Below are 21,896 nucleotides of genomic sequence, written 5' to 3'. Positions count from 1 at the left end.
ACCTTTCAAGGGGTTCAGGGGCAAGATGGGCAAGGCATTTCTACTAACTCTTCTTAAGGATCATGGACAGTGCCCTATGCTACGAGGTAAGCGGTGACTGTTGTAATTCTTACTGGTGAGCCTTTCCTGTCACTGATTCTCGGCTCGCTTTGTATTTCATAGGACTGTTATAAGTCCAATACAAAATGAGTCTTATTTTTAAAAACCTGAAATGTTTTACAGAGCCTAGCATATTCTCATATAGGGTCCTTTCCATTCTCCCCACTCTCCCGAGAGGCCAAGAACACGTCACACCATGAACTAGGAGAGGGGGTAGAGCCCTTTCTGATGAAATACATCAGCAAAGACAGAGTCTTAGCCTGCTTGCTCTCTGGACAGGATCTCGGACCACAAGGTCTTCAATCCTGGTATAAATGAAGGAAGTGAGGACAGTTCAACTGGCACTCTCATAACAAGAGTTCTGAAACACCTTCCAAAGAGACTATAGCAGTAGATGAGGGAAGGGAGTGCTACAGTGTGGCAGTACAGGGGGAACGATCGGCTACAGCAGTGAAAAGTGTGGTACCGATTGGTGTGCTCTCGGGGTTCTTGTACATGTAGCATAGATGACCTCTACAGTGGCCCTCCCACCTTCCCACCTGCATTAGGTGTTCTTCTTTTTGTAATTTATGTTTATGTATTTATTTACTGTTTGAACTTATTTATTCTGCGTATTTATTTTTTTGGCTGCACTGGGTCTCTCATTGCTGTGCACGGGCTTTCTCTAGTTGGCGGCTAGCGGGGGCTACTCTTGCTTGCGGTGTGCGGGCTTCTCATCGCGGTGGCTTCTCTTGTTGCGGAGCATGGGCTGTAGGCACGTGGGCTTCGGTAGCTGAGGCTCACGGGCTCTAGAATGCAGGCTCCGTCGTTGTGGCACATGCGCTTAGTTGCTGCACGGCATGTGGGATCTCCGCAGACCAGGGCTCGAACCCGTGTCCCCCGCATTGCATTGGCAGGCGGATTCTTAACCACGGCGCCACCAGGGAAGCCCTAGGTGTTCTCATGTAGAGTCTAAAAACAGAGGGCACTGAGCGAAGGTAGTGGTTATTAAAGGCTCAGGATCTAAATTCTACCTGCCTCTACACCCCTTCCCAGCTGTCGATTTGACCCCATTTTTGAATGCCGACCTCATTCTTCAACTTTCTCTGGCGTTTGTTATACTCACCTTGAAAACTTGTTTCTGTGATGCGTTGAGCAGGCACAGGGTGGCAGACTGCAGAGGTGGAAGCTGGTGGTCGGATATTTGTGGGCTGAATCTCCTTCAGTCCCATTCCCATTTCTGGTTGCCCAGAGGCCCGACTTCCTGTGTATGACGCCGAGCCGTAGGATTGCGGGCAGGAGCCAAGTTCTCCATACAGTAAAGACCCCAGTGTGCCTTGGTTATAGTAATATACCTGGCTTCCTTCCTGGCAGGGAAGTGGCAGGCGGCTCTGCCCCTGATTTGGAATCTGAGATGGTGTTCCCTGAGCAAGGCTGGCAGAAAGCGATGGATGTAGAGGGACCATGTTCTTGGCGTCTGAAGTTTTATCATACTGGGCTGCCAGAAACATGGAGGAGGCAGCTGTGTGGCGGTCAGTGAGTGCCAGAGTAAAGTCTCCGAGTGAAGAAGAATTCTTTTCAGTGCTTGCTGTGATGTCCCACTCAAGAACACCTGGATAGGAAGCAGCTGAAGTGGAGATCTGGCTGTGGTCCGTAACTCCAGATAACATAGTCGTGCTAGAATGTTGGTAAAGGTAGGCACTACCCATGAGTGTCTGGAAAGGGGTACCAGTAGCCGATGCCGAACTGACGGCAGGGGCAGAGACTCTGGAGAAGTTGCAGACGCTTCGTGTTAGGGAAGTTGCATTGCTACAACAGATTTTTAAGCAACAGAGCAATCCAGCCAAGTTTATATTTTAGAGAGAGAACATCTTCCATGTGGAGGATCAGTTGAAATAGAAGAGATTGTTAGAATTGTAGGGCGGTAGTATTCCAGGCAGGAGATGACGAATGCCAGACACCACCTAGTCACAGACATAGCTTTTGCAGAGATCAGCTACATGTTGTTGTTTTTTATTTACTCTCTCATATAATTTTTTTTAAGTCCTGGACCACAAAATACTGTGGCATCGTTGGAAAAATCTGAGACTCGATTCTAGTCTTTTTTCTGTTTGCCTGCTCTGCAGCTTGGGCTTAACGTTCTCAAGCCTTACTTTTTCATTGTGAAATAAGAACGGTGCTACTTAACCCGAGAACTCCCCAGGCACATAGACCCGTGGCGTGTGAGGAGCAGTGAAGGAGAGAAGGAATGGAAGTGCTTTGGGGACCCCAAGAGCCCTTCAGAAACCGTTTGTTCTTTTTAATATTGAGCATTAAAAGTGAAGGCATTCCATTTGTTTCACTCAAAAACAAATTCTGTTCTTCTGATAGCCTGTTTTTTTTTTCCACTCCCTTTTTCTATAGTCAGATCAGTTCCTGATGGGCATTCTCCAGTCCACACTATTGCATCTGATTGGAGGCTATGCAAAATTTCCCAGAGACAATGAATTTTGACGGTATAGTAGTTAATTCTTTATAGTACGTTCCTGCAAAAACACTCTTTTCTTCAGAGTTTTTCCTTTTCAGGATAGTGGTAGTGTTGTGGTAACTAATAAAGGCTACTCTTCAGAAAATTGTATAACTCGTTTTTAGTGTATCTACTTCGCTTACGTAATTCCATATTCCCTGTTTTCTAGACAGACTTCTTGGTGTCCACTGTACCCATGGTTTCAACAGGACTGGCTACCTCATGTGCAGGTGAGTTGCCAACCCCAAGAGGCAGAGCATGTTTAAATTGTTCTGTTTACAATAGTAATGTAAGCTAATGTAAGCTGAATGCAAAAAATGCAGTCAGAGAAGTGTATGAAGTGGAAGGCAATTTTGCCCCCTACTCAGATGTTACCACCAGTAACAATTTAGCACATATTTTTTCAGACGTAAAAAATGCAGATATAAGCATATACAATGGTCCCTTGGTATCTGCAGGGGGATTGGTTTTAGGACTCCCCATGGATCCGAAAATCCTCGGATGCTCAAGTCCCGTATGTAAAATGGTGTAGTACAGTCGGGCTTCCATATCTGCAGGTTATGGAACCGTTGGATATACAGAACTGACTGTACCTGTGATTTAATGGTATAGTGTTTTAGACATTCTGGTTTATAATTTAATATATGGAGGACATCTTCGTCTGACAATATTTGGAGACCTCATTCTTATTTATTTATTATTCTTTTTTTTCCTCCAAATTTGCTTTATGTAGTTGGATATAAATAAATGAGCACAAACTTAAGCAAGATACATGTAACAATTTAATAGAACCTGATACTCTTAATTCTTTCAGTGTTTCTCCAACTCATCATGGGGCTCGTAAGAAAAGTAACCAACATGGATACTACTACAGTTGAATGTCAAATCTTTAAGTGCTTAGGACATACTAAATCCTTGTATAATGCACTTATGAGGAACCCTTCAAGAGACTTGTGTTTTGTATGTAGCAAAAAGTGTTAAGAGTCAAATATTCAACTCAGTATAAAATAATAAGAAACACTTCTGATTTGTTAGGTTGAGATTGCTTCTCCTTTTACTAATGAATGATTGTTTTAGCTGTAAGATCACTGAGCTGAACAAATATGTCACCTTGGAGTACATAAGGAAAAATAAACACATGCTAAATGGGTAAAACATTACAACTACATCTTTACTAGACCATCTCTACTAACGCTTCAGAAGCTTAGAGATTTAGAGTGTTCTTACGTTAATTGCAAGAAAAATAGAAAGAGAGAAATTCCTTCTTTTTTGAGATCACAGCTGTGAAGTCGTGATTATACAAATTCTTCATTTGTGTGCAAAACATGAAACACATTTCTCTTAATTCTCCCTGCTTAGAATTGTCAGTCAACTAGCAGGACTTTCCTTCCAAGAAACAAGAGACTGAGATGTGTTTTATATAACTTCAGTAACCTCAGCACTACAGTAAGAAGACATGCAGTATCCTTTTGCTGTGCTTCAAGACAACAGGGAAGGAGGTCACAGGAAAGAAGAAATCAAAATGGTTACAACTGAGAAACTTTTCTCAGTGTAACCATGGTGCCACTTTCATTTTTACATAAGCATGGTGGCATAATTCAAGCTCAATACATCAGAATTCTTAATATTTAAAATTTACCTTGACTTTTAATTATCACCATGTTAACAACCAAAATAATTTGACGAAACTCATAAGAAAGGGTAATGTTAAACCCCACTTTACTAGAGTTAGTTTCTGGACACATTAGCTCATTTTTTTTTATAGAAGAGGGACAGTGAATCTCAGTTGGCTTACAAGCTAGGAGATCACTTTGAATTCTGCATTTCTTAACTGCAAACAGATATAGCACTTGTAACAGGTTATAACTGGTTTTCAGCTGGTTTTCAAGCACAGAGCCAGCCCCAACAGTAATAGTACACTATTGAAAAAGACCTAAGGCAATGAATTCCATTTCCAGTGGAAAGAAAGAATCGTATGGTCTTGGACAAACAATTCTGATGGTTTACTTAACAGTCACTTAGTAGTTCTTCCTTGCTCATAGAACTTTATGACTTTTTTGAGGAGTGAAGCATTCAGCTTGAGTGGATAAATCCTTGTTAGGCTAAGACAATCATTATCATATCCCTCTTTGCCATGAATTGTCTTATGAATGGTCATATCAGTCTGTTTTGGCAAATGAGTAATTAAGGGAAGGCTGTTATTGTGCTTATGAGAATGATATTTTTCTCTGAGAAAAGATAAATAGGCATTAGGAAAATGACCATTTGGGCTCTTTTTCTGCTTCCTCCTTGTTTTGTGAGAATATGATATTTGGTTTTACAGCAGCCATCTTGTGACCCTGAGATGATCATATGCCAATAATGACAAATGGTAGATTAGAAAGAACCAGCAAAGACAGAAAACAGCAACATCAGTAGTAACAAGAATCACAGCAAAAGAACAATGGGACCTTAACTTGTGGAGTTCCTATAAAGTAAAAAATATAAGTGCTCTATGTTTATTCTAAAACAAAAAAAGAACTATGCAAACCAGCTTAAAACTCCTTTTTTTGTGCCAGTGTTCTAAAATGTGGCTTTTCATAAAACCTTGACCCAAATGCCAGCAACTTCAGAAAAGAATTTGGGTAGGGGGAAGAAGAAAGTTATCTCACTTAGGAAAAACAACCACTATCTTTATCCTAATCTTTGGCACACAGTTGAAACATATACAGCTGCTGTAACACTTTACACAATTCCTATGTACTGGAGGAATAACAAGATCTAAATAACAATTATATTTTTCAACACTGGGTGAAGGCTTTACATAAAAATACCATCCTCCTTTTTCCCCCTAAATTTCTAAAATATCACGTGCTTTTCCCCAACATCTGCAGCCGTTCAGGAATTTTTAGGAAACTTTCATGCATGATCTTAATTCCTAATCCCTGGCTCTTTGGGCTCAACCACAAAAGATCAAAACCACCAAAAATGATGGTTCACTTGAAGTCAGGTGAGAGACACTGGCTCAGTTAGTCTCGTAGGACAAAAGCAGTGCTGCATCAACTGTCTCCATGCAGGAGGGGCACGTGAAGGATCTCATCAGCCAGTCATCTGTACAGCCCAGGTGATCTGCATACACAGCAGAAATCAAATTGGGTTCTCATAAACAAAGTGCATCATACAGATCACACACTCCCCGATCTTTTTTTTAAATATTTGTTTTATTTTATTTATTCATTTATTTGGTTGCGCCGGGTCTTAATTGCAGTCGGTGGGCTCCTTAGTTGTGGCATGCAAACTCTTAGTTGCGGCATGCATGTGGGATCTAGTTCCCTGACCGGGGAACGAACCCGGGCCCCCTGCGTTGGGAGTGTGGAGTCTTTAGCCGCTGCACCACCAGGGAAGTCCCCCGGATCCTTTTTTCTGATCCATTTCTTCCAGGGTCATAAACTCCTTCAGGCTGATGCTGTATGAGGCCTATTCTTTGAGCTATCCTAATTTGCTCCTCTCAGCTGAGGTGCTAGGCGAGTCTGACTAGGTGTTGGATGAGAGACCAAAACTGGAACTTGATCCAGATATGGCAGCAGCAGCTCCTGATCCAGCTCCGTCCCCTTGCCAAAGCTAGCCCAGTCGGATTGAGACTTGTGAGGCAGGGAGATGTCATCCGAAGTGGGGGACTTAAGGCAGTTCCCCATCTTCCGGGGCTTGAGTGTGTGATCTGTGTGCTGTTTTGACAGTCTCCCAACCTCATTCTTTTTTTTTTTTTTTTTTTTTAATTAGTTTATTTATTTATTTATTTTTGAATTTAAAAAATTTATTTATTTTTTATACAGCAGGTTCTTATTAGTTATCTATTTTATACATATTAGTGTATATATGTCAATCCCAATCTCCCAATTCATCTCACCACCACCGACCCCCGCCCTGCCCCGCTTTCCCCCCTTGATGTCCATACGTTTGTTCTCTACATCTGTGTCTCTATTTCTGCCTTGCAAACCGGTTCTTCTGTACCACTTTTCTAGATTCCACATATATGCATTAATATATAATATTTGTTTTTCTCTTTCTGACTGACTTCACTCTGTATGACAGTCTCGAGGTCCATCCACGTCTCTACAAATGACCCAAGTTCGTTCTTTTTTATCGCTGAGTAATATTCCATTGTATATGCGTACCACATCTTCTTTGTCCGTGCACCTGTCGATGGGCGTTTAGGTTGCTTCCGTGACCTAGCTATTGTGAATAGTGCTGCAGTGAACATTGGGGTGCATATGTCTTTTTGAATTATGGTTTTCTCTGGGTATATGCCCAGTAGTGGGGTTACTGGGTCATATGGTAATTCTATTTTTAGTTTTTAAGGAACCTGCATACTGTTCTCCATAGTGGCTGTATCAGTTTACATTCCCACCAGCAGTGCAAGAGGGTTCCCTTTCCTCACATCCTCTCCAGCATTTGCTGTTTGTAGATTTTCTGATGATGCCCATTCTAAGCGGTGTGAGGTGATACCTCATTGTAGTTTTGATTTGCATTTCTTTAATAATTAGTGATGTTGAGCAGCTTTTCGTGTGCTTCTTGGCCATCTGTATGTCTTCTTTGGAGAAATGTCTATTTAGGTCTTCTGCCCATTTTTTGATTGGGTTGTTTGTGTTTTTAATAGTGAGCTGCATGACCTATTGATATATTTTGGAGATTAATCCTTTGTTGATCGGTTTATTTTTTTTTTTAAGGCTGCATTGTTCCTTTGCTTACTGATGAACATGTACAAGTCAGAAGTTTTTGATATTATAAAACATCAAAGTAATGAACATTCCTGTGTGAACATCTTTGAATATATATGCTTTGTCTCAGTTAACTTCACTCAGAATGGGACTTCTGCATCAAGGAGTTTATGCCCTTATGCTTTTTGTGGGTGTTGCTACACTGTACCAATGTATGGTTGTTCATGCAGGAAACACGTATTGAGCATCTGTTATGTTTAAGCACTGTGCTGGGTGCTAGCAAAAAGACTTGAGAAATTTTGTGAGTGAGGAGACTTGACCTGCCTGCCCTTTGTGAATTCTAGCAGTCCAGAGAGGGAATAGCTATTCAAGAATCACACTCTGCATGTAGAATTACAACTCTGACAGGTGCCAAGGAGAGGGACATGGTACCATGAGAGCATATTTTAGGGAGGATTTGATCTCATCATGGAGATTAGAGAAGGTTTAGGGATGTTTCAGCTGATATCTGAAGGATGAGTAGGTATTAACCAGATAGGGACGTTGGGGAGAGATTTCTGAGCATAAGGAATAGCAAAAGACCCTCTAAGAGGAAAGCATATGCTGTGTTGGAGGAACTGGCCAGGAAGGTGGGGCCGTTGGGGGAGCATGTCATCATAATGGAGCTGCAAGTGTGGGTAGGAGCTCGATCGTGCAGGCTTATGTTTAAGGTTTCAGACTTGAAGAGTAATAGAAAACCATTGAACTATTTTTGTTGAAGGTGAGTGTGTGGAACATACCCAATTGCATTTTCAACCTATCGTTTTGCTACCGAGTGGAGAATACACTGCAGGGAGAAAGAGTGGAAGCGAGGAAGCAAGTTAGGAGACTTGTGTAGAAATTGGGCATAATGGTGGCTTGGACCAGGGTATGGTGGTCATTTTGGTGGAAAGATGTGGACAGATTCTAGAGGTATGTAGGCAGTATCATTGTCAGCACTGGTGGTGGGTTGAGGATGAGGGTGAGGGAGAAATAGCTGTCAGTGATGGTGATTCCTAAGTTTCTGGCTCCTATGGTTGGTTAGATAGGGTTTTTTAGATATGATGTTAATATTTGTCCTAATTTGTCTTTTGTTATTTGTTGGTTCTTGATGAATACTCTTGTCATATTAAGTCTCCTGTTTTTAGTGTACAAAGCATTTTGACCGAAACTGACCGTTGTATGTTATCAGATAACTTTTTAACATCTGCCAGTTTGGTCCTGTATTTTATTCTCTTTCATTTATTGATTAAATTGTTGTATTAATGTAAATAACTATATTAATAGATTTTCTAAAGTTGCGTTATCCTTGCATCCTTGGTCCTTGGAATAAAGCCTGTTTTTTTTTTGTTTGTTTGTTTGTTTTTTTGGCTGTGTTGAGTCTTTGTTTCTATGCGAGCGCTTTCCCTAGTTGCGGCAAGCGGGGGCCACTGTTCATCGCGGTGGGCGGGCCTCTCACTATCGCGGCCTCTCTTGTTGCAGAGCACGGGCTCCAGACGCGCAGGCTCAGTAGTTGTGGCTCACGGACCCAGTCGCTCCGGGGCATGTGCGATCTTCCCAGACCAGAGCTCGAATCCGTGTCCCGTGCATTGGCAGGCAGATTCTCAACACTGCGCCACCAGGGAAACTCCGGAATAAAGCCTTTTTGTAGTCATGGTATATATCATGCTTTAATAATTATTGATTAGATATGCTGATATTTTCTTAGGATTTTTCTATCTGTATTTGTAAAGCACAATTGGACCTTTTTTTGCAAAAACTTGATTTTCTTTCCTTTTTATTTACAAATGACTCGAATTTTGTTGTTTTGTAGATATTTGATTGATGTAGAAGGCATGTGGCCAGATGATGCAATTGAATGTAAGTATAAGGGTTGTCACTACTTTTCCCTTGTTATAAAATTTGAAGGGAGAAATGTAAGGGAATTTCTCAAATTTTGGAAAAATAGAAAAGTCTGTAATTCATTTGTTCTGACATACGATAACCTTTTACCAAAAGTTTATAAAGGGATGTATCTGGAAATAGCAAGATATAATAGCCTGAATAATTAGTCAGTGGATTTCAGCATTTTTTTTTCTTTTTTAAATTTATTTAATTAATTAATTTACTTTTGATATTATATCCACTGCCCCACCAAGGAAGTCCCTTTTTCTTCCTTCCTTCTTTCCTTCCTCCCTTCCTTCCTTCCTTCCTTTAAAGCTCCAAGTCATTTAAAATACATGACTTCTTACTAAAAATCTCCAGTTCATAGAACCAAGGGGTTTATAACTTCTCCTTTAAAAGTGATATTCCTGGGACTTCCCTGGTGGTCCAGTGGTGAAGACTCTGCGCTTCCAATGCAGCAGGCGTGGGTTCAACCCCTGGTTGGGGAGCTAAGATCCCACATGCTGCGCAGCCAAAGAACTTTTTTTCAAAAGTTATATTCCTGTATTATTGACTTTAGTGGTTTAGATTTTTTTTTTAATGTTTAGAAGATTTCAGTTTCTTTACCAGGAACAAACAAAACGTAATGTAAAACTAGTTTTGCAGAAACGATTTCCATCATTCTCTTCTTCCCTTTCTCCTGCAGACTGGTGTTTTATCTTTACAAGTTCTCCGTCATTCCATAAGAAAGCTGCTCGTCTTCTGGTTTCATAAGAGATGGTGAACAGTGGTAAAATATCCAGTTGACCGAAATTTCTAGAGTACACTTCAGGGAGCGAGTGATGGGGTGGAATGTTGGGGCAGAGTGAGAGATACAGATTCTGGTGAGACTGAGAGTCATGCACAAAAATTACTGGGCTGTGGTGAAGGGAGAACAAAACTAAATCAGGTTCCTGCTGGTGGACAGGAAGCCAAGATGAAGAAGAATGGTGCGTAGCTGGGCAGTGTAATTAGGCCCCTAAGTGCTGTGTCTCCTGATAGTAATTATGAACAGAAACCAAATAATAGTTACTAATAACATGGAGGTGACCAATCCTTGAGAGCTGAGGCAGAGAGAAGGAAAGATGGCATTATGCCTTGTCTCTGGTGCCTTGAGTTTCCCAGGCTGGTTTGTGACCAATCTTGGGTGAAATCATAACTAAGTCATTTCTGCTAAGGTGATCAGCTTTCGTGGGGTCCTTTCTCTGCACTCTGTCCAATGGTAAAGCCCACTGGTTTATGCCTCCTGGAAAACAGTTATTCCAAAGCAGTATAAGTGAAGCATTGATGAAACAGCCATGAAGAGCATGTTTCCACATGGCCTCGCACCACCTTTTCAAAGTGCTGTAAAACTTTTTTCATCCAAAAATCAGTAACAGAAAAGGATTGGGATCAAATCCCGTACAGAGGTAGTGTAAGAAAAAAGAGAATAAGGAGCAGAATAGCATGTCTTCAGACAATAAAATCAAGTTGGAAAAGACAGGTCCACAAAACAGATCAAAACTGTAACCTATTATTTCAAAGTGGGCTAAAAGATGTTAGGAAAAACAATGCGAAAGATGAAAGAACATGGATCGAGGAGGGAATGGGAAGTTATTGTTTAGTGGCTATAGAGTCTCTGTTTGGGATGGTGGAAAAGTTCTGGAAATGGTAAATGCTGATAAATGCCACCTATGGGTGTTTGGTTTTAGTTGATCTTCTTCCATGAAAGGGTTTGGAGAGATTCAGAAGCTATGCTGCTGCCTCCATCTTTCTGATGTCCTGCTCAATCTTTTGACATAATTATTTTGAATTTGCACAGTGGTGATGGTTGCACAGCATTGTGAATGTATTTAATGTCACTGAATTGTATACTTGAAAATGGTTGAAATAATAAATTTTGTTTTATGTATATTTTACCATAATAAAAAAAAGATGAAAGAACAGCATAAACCAGAATTAGGTAAGATGATAGAACTCAAGACAGAATTCAAAATAAAAGAAAAAAGTTTCAGAAATGAGGACTAAATTTAAAATAATACAAGAGTGGGGACTTCCCTGGTTGTCCAGTGGTTAAGAATCCACCTTGCAGTGCAGGGGATGCAGGTTCGGTCCCTGGTTGGGGAACTGAGATCCCACATGCTGCAGGGCAACTAAGCCCGCACGCCGCAACTACTGAGCCCACGTACTCTGGAGCCCACGCGCCACAACTGGAGAGCCCACGAGCCGCAAGGAAGAGCCCACGCACTGCAACAAAGAGCCCACGTGCTGCAACTAATACCCGACACCTCCAAAAATAAATAAGTTAATTAATTAAATAAATTAAATAAAATAATACGAGTGAATGAACATAATGGATAATGCCTTAAGAGAAACAAACAAGAAGAGGAAAAAAATTTTTTAAATCAAAAAGAAGATAAAAAGAATTTTAGAGAAATGGCAAACATAACAGATAGGCAAGAAAGAGTCAGGACAGCTCTGAAAAGAGAAATATAAATACGTATAAGGGGCTTTCCTGGTGGTGCAGTGGTTAAAAATCCTCCTGCCAATGCAGGGGATATGGGTTCGATCCCTGGCCCAGGAAGATCCCACATGCCATGGAGAAGCTAAGCCCGTGAGACACAACTACTGAGCCTGTGTGCCACAACTACTGAAGCCCACGCGCCTAGAGCCCGTGCTCGGCAACACGAGGAGCCACCGCAATGAGAAGCCCGCTTGCCGCAACTAGAGAAAGCCTGCGCACAGCAACAAAGACCCAAAGCAGCCAAAAATAAATAAATAAATACATTAAAAAAAAAATATATATATATATATATATACGTATAAGAATCTGTTATACCATAAAAGTGACATTTCAAATCAGTGGGACAGATTAGTCAATAAGTTGTGATACATAAATGTTGGGGTATAAATATTTCTCTGGAAGGATCCACAGCACGGCCAAAGCAGATGTCTCTGAGGAGGGAAATGTGTGGCTGGGGAATGTGGGGAAAAGGGTCACTTTTCATTGAATACCCTTGTGTACCTTTTCTAGTGTTCTGTCATGTGAATCTATTACCTCTGAAGTTTGCCTGAGTTCAAACCCCAGTTCCCCCAATTGCTAGCTCTTAATCTAGGGCAAACTCTTCACACTCTCCAAGCCTCTTAATCTGTGAAGTAAGGTCAGTAACTCAGCCTGGTGCTGCCTGGCACAGAATAAACTCTCAAAAAATGGACATTATTAGTGAAAAAAACCCAAATGCCCATCAGTGGATGAATGGATTTTTTAAATGTGGTGGATATGTGAAATATTATACAGCCATAAAAAGGAATGAAGTACTAACACATGCTACAACATGGACGAACTTGAAAACATTATGCTAAGTGAAAGAAGCCAGAGACAGCGGTCACATTCATTTGTATTATTTCATGAAATGTCCAGAAAAGGCAAAACCATAGCAACAGAAAGCAAATTAATGGTTGCCAGGGCTGAAGGAAGAGGGGATGAAGAGTGCCTGCTCATGCTTAAGGGGGCTTCTTTTTGGGGTGATGAAAACGTGATGGGTTAGATGCCGGTGATGGTTGCATAGGCTTGTGGATGTACTAAATGACACTGAATTTGCAGTTTCAGAAGGTGAATTTTATGGCATGTGAATGACATCTCAAAAAAATAATTTTGAAAATGAAAATTGCCCATTTTCCCATAGTCACTATCCACTGTCTCCATCTCTCCCTTCTCCCCACTGCATTCCTTTTCACGCCCAGCCCTGCCGCTCTCTCCCATCGTCACTCCCTCGAGCTGCCCCACGAGGCCTCCCAGGGAGCCTCTGAACCCCTGGGCGCCTGCGTCCTGTGGCTGTTGGAGCTGCTGCCCAGTGCGCGTGCCCCCACCACTCTCACCCGTGAGAGTGGACGCTTCCGTCGGATTTTTTCTCATGCGTTTCAGTAGATGGTGATGTTTACAAAAGGCGGCACGTGCCCTGCTCAATGGAGGAAGCCCCTCAAGTTAATATTTAGGCGCGTGCAGAAGTTTGATCTCGTCCACCAGTAACCTCAGGATGCTGTGCTCTGAAAGCCAGGTTGGCCGCCTACGGGCATCTGCAAATACAGAGGACTTCAGAGGCATTTGGGCCTCAAATTGAGTCCTTGTACCTCCACATGGGATGTGACCTCAGCCCTTTGCTGCACCTCTGTAAGTGAAGTGGCACAGGAATACCGGCCTTGCCTGTCTTTGCCAAGGTTAACTGAAGAGCGCATTCGCTCCCCTCGTGCTTAGGTGTTGAGTACATCGTGATTTACATACCAGGCCCTATTCGTGGGCCTCCTGATGCAGCAGTTTCCTTGGCTCTGCCCCTGTCGTCAGCTGCCCCTAGGATAACTCTGAGCCCTAGCCACTTCTCTGGTAGATTTCCCTATTCCCCCACTACAGTCACACCTGAATAAGGCGACTCAGACCTTTCAGAGATGTGTCCTGAACCTCTTGTTTTCTGAAATACCTATCTGGTGGTTGTGAGACTTAAGGCCAGCGTCCCCGAGAGACTTTTTCTATTTCTCCTAGTAAACCTAGACTCCTCTTCTGTCACCTTCAACTCTACTCCAATTGTGTTCTTTCAACCCAGACCTCTGACCCTGCTTTTTACTTCTGCCATTTCATCCTCACTCCTGCTTCCTTTCCTAAATCCATACGTCTCTTTTGGCCTTCCTAGCCCTGGGCCAAGTTCCTTCCTCTTTGCTCAGTTTTTCCCCCTTTCCTTCATTCTCCCATCCAACTTTCAGTCCTTCCTTTCTCACGCCCCAGTTAGCAGCATCTGAAAATTCGAAAGGTTTGTTACTCGTCTATTAATTGTATTCCATTTACTTATTCAGTTCTATACCTGTCTTACCTGTGTATGGAAGAACAGCTGGTAGCCAAGGTGGCACCAAGAATCCTAGCAGCTCTCACTTGACGTATCCGTAGTAGTCGGCAATTTCCATTTCGTTTTCCCTCTCGGTGAAAAATTGCAGCTTCCCCGAAGAGGTGTATCTGGCAGCATTCTCACGTTGTTGAGCCCGCCTCTTCATGGCCTCTCGCTCTGGCCTCTGCTCTTGTTCGATGGGCTTTGACATGACTGGCTCAGGCACATTGGGTTCCCTCCATGGAACTCGTTGCTTGCTGAAGTCTTGGCATAGAAGTTGGGTTTGGAGCTTGGATGGGGCCTGGCGCTTAGTCACAGCAGGGGGAACAGGCTCCCGCTGGAGAGAAGCGCCAGATGAAGTTTTGTAGGGTGCAGGCCTAAGAGCAGCAGACTGAGGGGACACGAGGCTGGGTATGGTTGGTCCAAGCCGGTTGGGTTGGGTTGGTCACAGTTGGCTGAGCTGGTTTGGCGGGGCCTGGCAGAGAGGCAGGAGCTGGCTGGGATGAATTGACTGCAGCAGGTTGCGCTGAGTCAGTAGAACCAGGCTGGGCACGGTAAGCCCCAGCAGGCCGATGTGAGGCCAGAGACTGTGGCCTCCGAGGAGCGGGTCGAGCTTGAGGCTTGTCCCAGGCAGAAAAAGGCAGAGGTATCAACTTGACCTTCCCAGGAGGAGGCCGCTCATACTGGGATGAGGATAGACACTCTGTTTCAGCACTGCTGACTGGTTTCTGGGCTTCGACTTGAGTTTTCTCAGCACTCTTACCCTCATGTGGGGTATGCCGCCATGGCTGGATGGCTGGGGGTCTTTGGGGTTGCTTGACTTTCCCAAGACCCGACAGGAAGAGAGCCCAGTTTTCTTATCATCCTTCTTCCCCAGCGCATGAAGAACCTTCACAGACTCCAGCATGCGCACGCCTAGGGAGGTTCGAGGCTTTTGAAAGCTCTGTTGGAGAAGCTCAGTTTGGTGTTCCTTTCGCTTCGTGTGGGGGATTGCTGGCTTCTCTTCTGCCTTGACTTTGTTCCCTGACTGCTTGTTCTCTTCAGCCTTGTTTCTCCCTCTGGTCCTTTTGGTCTTTTCCTGCCCGTGGCTCTTAGTTTTGCTGATCTTTCTGGATGCAGCTTTCTGAGGTTTGCCTTGAGAGTGCTTGGCCGTGTTCACAGGAGCCCTGTCACTGACTGCAGCGTGGCAGGTAACCACTTCTCCCCCTAACAGGCACTCTGGATTCTTTGGCTGGATTTTGGCCTTGGGAGCGCCGCTGATAGGCTCAGAGGCTTTCTGTTTGTTCTTCCTGGGTTGATCAGAGGGAACCTTTATGACACTTGGCTTTTCCTGCACCTGATTCACCTTAAAGGCTCTGGCATCTTTGGCTTTGATCCCGTTGGGACCTTGGGATTGATCAAGATCTTTCAAAGAACTAAAGAGCTGGGGAAGGTGAATATCCTCCGCCAGTGTAGTAATGTCTGCAAAACCACTGCTGGATTCGATCCCATTTTCGAGTGTCCCTAGGTCCTCACGACTCAGGCTGTTCTTTCCCAGATCAGCATTTTCAGAACCAGGCTGCTCCTCTTGGCTGAGGGGATCGGTGCAGGCCAGCGGCTGGTGAATATCAGGGATTCCTAAAGGGAGTAGTGGAGTATCTTGGTTTTCTTTTGGGATGTGTTAGGCATCCAGAATCTTTGAAACCTTGGTTTTAATATCATCCACGTTCTTACTCTCTATTTGTCCCTGGCTTGGAGCTGGAGGCAGGGCCAGGAGACGCCTGGCACTCTGGACTGGAACTGTCACTGAAATGTCCCCAAGTTCAGATGCTGGGTTACTCTCAAATATGTGACTGTTTCTGCTACTGCAGGACTTGGGGAGTTCTTGAGTTTGTGTCACACAAAATGTCTGGCTTGGAGGTTGCAATCCCAGGGAATTTTTCATCACCAGGGATGTCTCCGTCACTACAAAGGAATCAAGGTAAAAGTCCAGTCCCTGGTAAGTGAGATGCTCCCGCTAAACTCCAACACAGCAATCATGTACCGTTCAAGGTACATGATTGCTGTGTTGGTGTTTAGGGGCAGAATGGGCGAGGCATTTCTAGTAACTCTTCTTAAGGATCATGGACAATGCCCTGTGCTACGAGATAAGCGGTGACTGTTGTAGTTCTTACTGGTGATCATTTCATGTCACTGATTCTTGGCTTTCTTTGTATTTCATAGGAAATTGTTATAAGTCCGATACAAAATGAGTCTTATTTTTAAAAAACTAAAGTGTTTTACAAAGCCTAGCATTCTCATGTAGAGTCTTTCCAATTCTCCCCACTTTCCTGAGAGGCTAAGAACACGTCACACCATGAACTAGGAGAGGGGGTAGAGCCCTTTCTGATGAAATACATCAACAAAGACAGAGTCTTAGCCTGCTTGCTCTCTGGACAGGATCTCGGACCACAAGGTCTTCAATCCTGGTATAAATGAAGGAAGTGAGGACAGTTCAACTGGCACTCTCATAACAAGAGTTCTGAAACACCTTCCAAAGAGACTGTAGCAGTAGATCAGGGAAGGGAATGCTACAGTGTGGTAGTACAGGGGGAATGATCGGCTACAGCAGTGAAAAATGTGGTACCTATTGGTGTGCTCTCGGGGTTCTTGTACATGTAGCATAGATGACCTTTACAGTGTCCCTCCCACCTTCCCACCTGCATTAGGTGTTCTGTTTTTTTTTTTTTAATTTGTTTATTTATTTTTTGAACTTATTTATTTTATGTATTAATTTTTTTGGCTGCACTGGGTCTCTCATTGCTGTGCACGGGCTTTCTCTAGTTGCGGCTAGCGGGGGCTACTCTTGGTTGCGGTGTGCGGGTTTCTCATTGCGGTGGCTTCTCTTGTTGCGGAGTATGGGCTCTAGGCGCATGGGCTTCAGTAGTTGTGGCTCCCGGGCTCTAGAATGCAGGCTCAGTAGCTGTGGCACATGCGCTTAGTCGCTCCACTGCATCTGGGATCTTCCCTGACCAGGCCTCGAACCCGTGTCCCCTGCCTTGGCAGGCGGATTCTTAACCACGGCGCCACCAGGGAAGCCCTAGGTGTTCTCATATAGAGTCTAAAAACAGAGAGCACTGAGCGAAGGTAGTGGTTATTAAAGGCTCAGGATCTAAATTCGACCTGTCTGTACACCACTTCCCAGCTGTAGATTTGACCCCATTTTTGAATGCTGACCTCATTCTTCAACTTTCTTGCTGTTTGTGGGGCTTGCACTTTGGCATTTTCTTAAAAGCTAAACATAAACTTACCATATGACCCAGCAATTCCAGTCCTGCGTATATATGCAAAAGAAATGAAAACCTATGTCCACAGAAAAACTTTTACAAAAATGTTCATAGCAGCATGATTCACGTTATCCGGAAAAAAAAAAAAAATGAAACAATCCAAATGTCCAACAACTGGCAACTGGATAAACAAAATGTGGTAGAGCCATACAATGGAATACTAACCAGCAATAAAAAGGAGTACTGGTACACACTATAACAAGGATGAATCTTGAAAACATCATGCTAAGAAGCTAGATGCAAAGACTAGATATTATATAATTCTATTTACATGAAATGTGCAGAAAAGGAAAAAGGCAGATTGGAGGTTGTCTGGGGCTGGGAATGTGGATTGATTGCAAACAGGTATAAGGGACTTTTCTGGGTAACAGAAGTGTTCTAAAACTGGATTGTGGTGATGATTGCACAGCTCTGTAAATTTACTAAAAATAATTGAATTGTATACTTAAAATGGATGTATTTTATGGTATGTAAATTAAACTTCTATAAAGTGTTTTAAAAATCTCTGTAAAGATATGCCAGAACAAGTCACACTGAGTAGCTCTGGAAAGGAAAGATGGGTGCCTGGGAAACGGGAGAGGGAAGACACTGTATCAAATACTCCTTTCTATATTTTTAATTTTGTACCATGTATTGTCAGTTTAAGAAATGAGAATAAACAAAACAAAAACTTACAAGGAAGAGTGTGGCAATAAAGGTTTAATGGCTTTGGTGAGTTCAATAGGAGTAAAACATATGTTAGGCCATAGAAATGTTCTAGCTTACAGAAAGGAAGATGATAAATCCTCTGTCACCATCTGAAGCACAACATGCTTAGTTCAAAGGGACATGCTTAAAAACAGGATGTCAACAAATAGACCCAGAAGCTGTCAACTTAGGAAAGGGGAGTAGAAAGGATGACCTGTGAGAAACGGTTCAAAGAGTGAAAACCTGAGGGAAAATACTTCAGGGAAGGAAGTGGGGACCTGAGAGGTAGAAGATTAGGTCTCTTTTGTGCCTTCAGAGAGCAGAACTGGAAGCAGAGCCAGGAAATCTAGTACAGGCAGATTTTGGATCTTTTTAAGTTTTAAAACCTTTGCCAGCTGGAGCCTTAGACAAATGGAACAAGTTGCCAATGAGCGGCAAGTGAGTGGTGGAGCTGTTGAAGCAGAGGCTGGAGCACCCTGTGGAGCAGAGGCAGCGGAAGTGTTGACGGTCCCTTCCGAGAACGAGTCTGAGAACCTCTGGCACTTCCAGAGGACATGGTATGCACCGCTGGGTGTAAAGCACACACGTTTACATCTGATTAAATGAGGGAGGAGCCTTGGTGTGTGTGTTTCTGCTTCTAGTTTCAATCTTTCTGATTAAGTTCATTCCTGCCTATAAAACGGTAAACATTTAAAAATAGAAAATAGTCTAAAAATAAATTCTTTCTCAACAAAATGTATCTAGTTAGCCCTCTAGGATGGTGAAAATCAAAAGGACAGACGCCAACAAGTGTTTTCAAGGATGTGGAGAAATGGGAACCTTCATACATTGCTGCTAGGAATGCAAAATGGTAACAATACTTTGCATAACAGTCTGGTAGTTCCCCAAATGGTTAAATATAGAGTTAACTGTATTATCCAGAGTATATCCATTCATCGGCATATGCCCAAAAGAAATGTAAAATACGTCCACACAAAAACTTGTACATGGATGTTCACAGCAGCTTTGTTAATAGTAGCCAAGCAGTGGAAGAAATGCAAATGTCCAGTAACTGATGAATAGATAAGTGAAATATGTGCATTCATACAGTGGAATATGATTTGGCCATAAAAAGGAATGAATACATGCTACAGTGTAGATGAACTCTGAAAATATTAAGTGAAAGAAGCCAGTCACAAAAGATCACATGTTGTATGATTCCATTTACATGAAATGTCCAGAATAATGAAATCTATAGAGACAGAAAGCAGATTAGTAACCACAGCCGGGGCAGGGGCTGGGGCAGGGGTGGGAGATTGGGAGAAATGAGTGACTGCTAATGTACATAGGGTGTTTATGGTAGGTGTTGAAAATGTCTTAAAATTAAACTGGGGTGATGGTTGCACAGCTCGGTGAATACACTGAAACACACTTAACTGTACGCTTTAAATAGGTGACTTTTATGGTATGTTAAGGATCTCAAGAAAGCTATAACAATGTGTTTATTCATGTACGCAAACTAAAATACATGTCGATTATGAAGCCTTATTTGGAGAAAAAAGCTTCTCGGGCTCTCTGTTCTTACATCTTCTGTTACTGAATCAGGGGTACAAGAACAATGGAAGGTGACCAACAGCGTCATTTCCATTTAACAGTGGACAGTCCCAACAAAAATGTGGGCGCTGGGTATTGTACGTTTGGTGCAGTGCTACACACACTACGGCTAGCACTAAGTGCAAACCGTCAGAACCGTGCCGTCACGCTAATTTGACTTCCACAGATTCAATCAATAACCACAATTCACAGGTCTGCACTGTGTGTGACAATTTGTGCTGAGGACCCACCATGGGATAGAACATAGAACTGTTGCTGAATTCATTTACAGATGCCGTCGGTAAACCACAACAATCCACTTTCCTTAGTCCGTGGGAGAGTCTCAGGCATTTCCTCTAATGATCTCATCATCCCTTAGCGCCTGGATGTGAATCAACCCACTCTGTTCTCTGCAACTGGGCTTACGCATAAAGATTGAAGTGACTACAAGTCAACTCACATTATCAGCTACCATGATTTAAGCTTTCTGTTGCAGAGAGTCTTGAAAGGAGATACACACTGGCTGGCTTCTTCTGTTATAATTTCTATTATTGTGAGAGTAAACTCACCTGTTAATGCCTTATTACAACTGGGGAAAAAGTAACTGCCACCATCTCAGAGATGTTTCAGGCTTTTTGTAGTACTTTTTAGTTTAATTAAAATCTAGGTGAAATTCATTCCCGTGTTCATTGATCAGACAAACCATCATAGAGACCCAGGGGGGGGAAAAAGAAAAGCTTTTCAATTAAATAATGACTTTTTAGGTGGAAACTGAACTTAGGAAAACATCTCTAATATAGGAAAAAGGCTGTATTTTCTTACATCACCTTATACAGCTATTCTTCATGTATGAAGATTGTTATTGCTGACCTTCTGCCGGCAAGGTGCCTGCTGAAAGATGCTTTTCTTTCAGAAAAATGGGTTTATGCTCATTTATTTATAACCACTAAAGTTTAGGACCAGAGATACACATTGATAAGACAGAGTCAAAATTAGAAATACAGTCGATGGCACCAAAAGACAGTCTTTTCTTGTGAAAAGTTTTTAGATATGCACCGTTCAAACTGGCAACTGGCGTTTCAGTACGAAAACGTACTAGCTCGTCTGCCCCCAAAATAACATTTTGACGTAGATTTAATTCTGAAAGGCAAGATTAGAACTTCTAAAAGCAGGAACTAAGGTGATAACTGTCTAGTAGTCACCATCAGAAAATCAGAACTGGTCAATTACTTCTGCAAGTATGGTAGATGATAACTCTAATATATCCTCCCCCTCAAATCAAAAATGCATTGCGCCTGCAGAATGGTCCTCAGAAAATTCCTTTTCATACATGAATGAGTAAAGATTGCAGAGACATAACGAATCTGAATAATGCCAAAATTCCAAGTATGGCCATGAGACTGTAGAGTTAAAATGTAATGGAAGTACTTGTCATTAGAACCGAGGTCAAGAAACTAACAGGATGGTAAGGTTCCCAGATAGTGGCTGGGTTTGGGGTAGAAAAGAAAGAAAATCAAGAGCTAAAGTCCTCAATTAATATACAGGAAAAACTGGAAGGTTAGCAAATGATCATTAAAATCTTGTAGAGGGTGGTAGAGCTAGATGACTTAAGTCCCAAAGGATTTTCTATCAGGTTTGAAAAATTATGGTCTGGAAGTGACCCTCTCACTCTCTTTGCTTCTCTGCATTCTCTGAAATCTTTCCTCTTAGCTTTAGTATTTGTGAGGATTATGATCACCTTTTTTACATGGATGGCTCTAAAATCTTTATTCCACTCATGACATACTCATGAGGTCATACGTAGCTATGTTTTTAGATAGTTTCACTTGGATGTTTTGATCTAACTTCAACTTTAATCAATAAAACTCCTTCATATTTCAGTCAGAATTAGTTTCCTCTTCCAATCTCTCCATTTTGATAAGGTGTTTGCATAGTATTTTAGTTGCTTTGGGTAGAAATTTCAAAAGAACCACGGCTATTAATTACCAAGTCCAAGTGATGAGAGTCCAGCTTAGTTTCTTCTCATAAATTAATTGATGAATATCACTTTCTTATTTAAAAATCTCTGCTGACAATTAGCTAAACATTTGGCAATAAAATTATATCTAGACACACAAAATAAATTCCATGTGGATTAAGTGTTTAAATGCATTGCCCTCCACCCTAAATAAGTATTAAAAAAAAAAGGAGAATACTTTTTTATAATCTTGTGGTTGGGGACATCTTTCTTAGCATGGAAAAAAGAAATAAAGAAGTTGAGTACACAACAATGCTATTA

At 42.3% G+C, this 21,896-nt stretch overlaps 2 long non-coding RNA genes and 1 pseudogene across 3 annotated transcripts in view; 2 read left to right on the top strand and 1 right to left on the bottom strand.

Moving 5' to 3' along the window:
* Positions 1-21,896, top strand: part of LOC132376888 (uncharacterized) — a 134,767-nt gene that overhangs the window by 96,951 nt on the left and 15,920 nt on the right. The window lies entirely within an intron of this gene.
* Positions 1,773-11,092, top strand: LOC132376938 (uncharacterized). 2 transcript variants are annotated; one of them, XR_009506476.1, is made up of 5 exons: positions 1,773-2,573; positions 2,754-2,814; positions 8,782-8,955; positions 9,113-9,159; positions 9,869-11,092. It is a non-coding gene; the product is annotated as an uncharacterized LOC132376938 (long non-coding RNA). The 2 variants fall into 2 exon arrangements; XR_009506475.1 differs by lacking the exon at positions 8,782-8,955.
* On the bottom strand, positions 5,580-6,297 carry LOC132376937 (RING finger protein 11-like; annotated as a pseudogene).

Source organism: Balaenoptera ricei, chromosome 13 (genome assembly GCF_028023285.1).
Source record: "Balaenoptera ricei isolate mBalRic1 chromosome 13, mBalRic1.hap2, whole genome shotgun sequence".
In the NCBI taxonomy this organism is placed as follows: Eukaryota; Metazoa; Chordata; class Mammalia; order Artiodactyla; family Balaenopteridae; genus Balaenoptera; species Balaenoptera ricei.
Note: the sequence above shows the minus strand (reverse complement) of the source record. Positions and strands in the feature narration are given on the sequence as shown.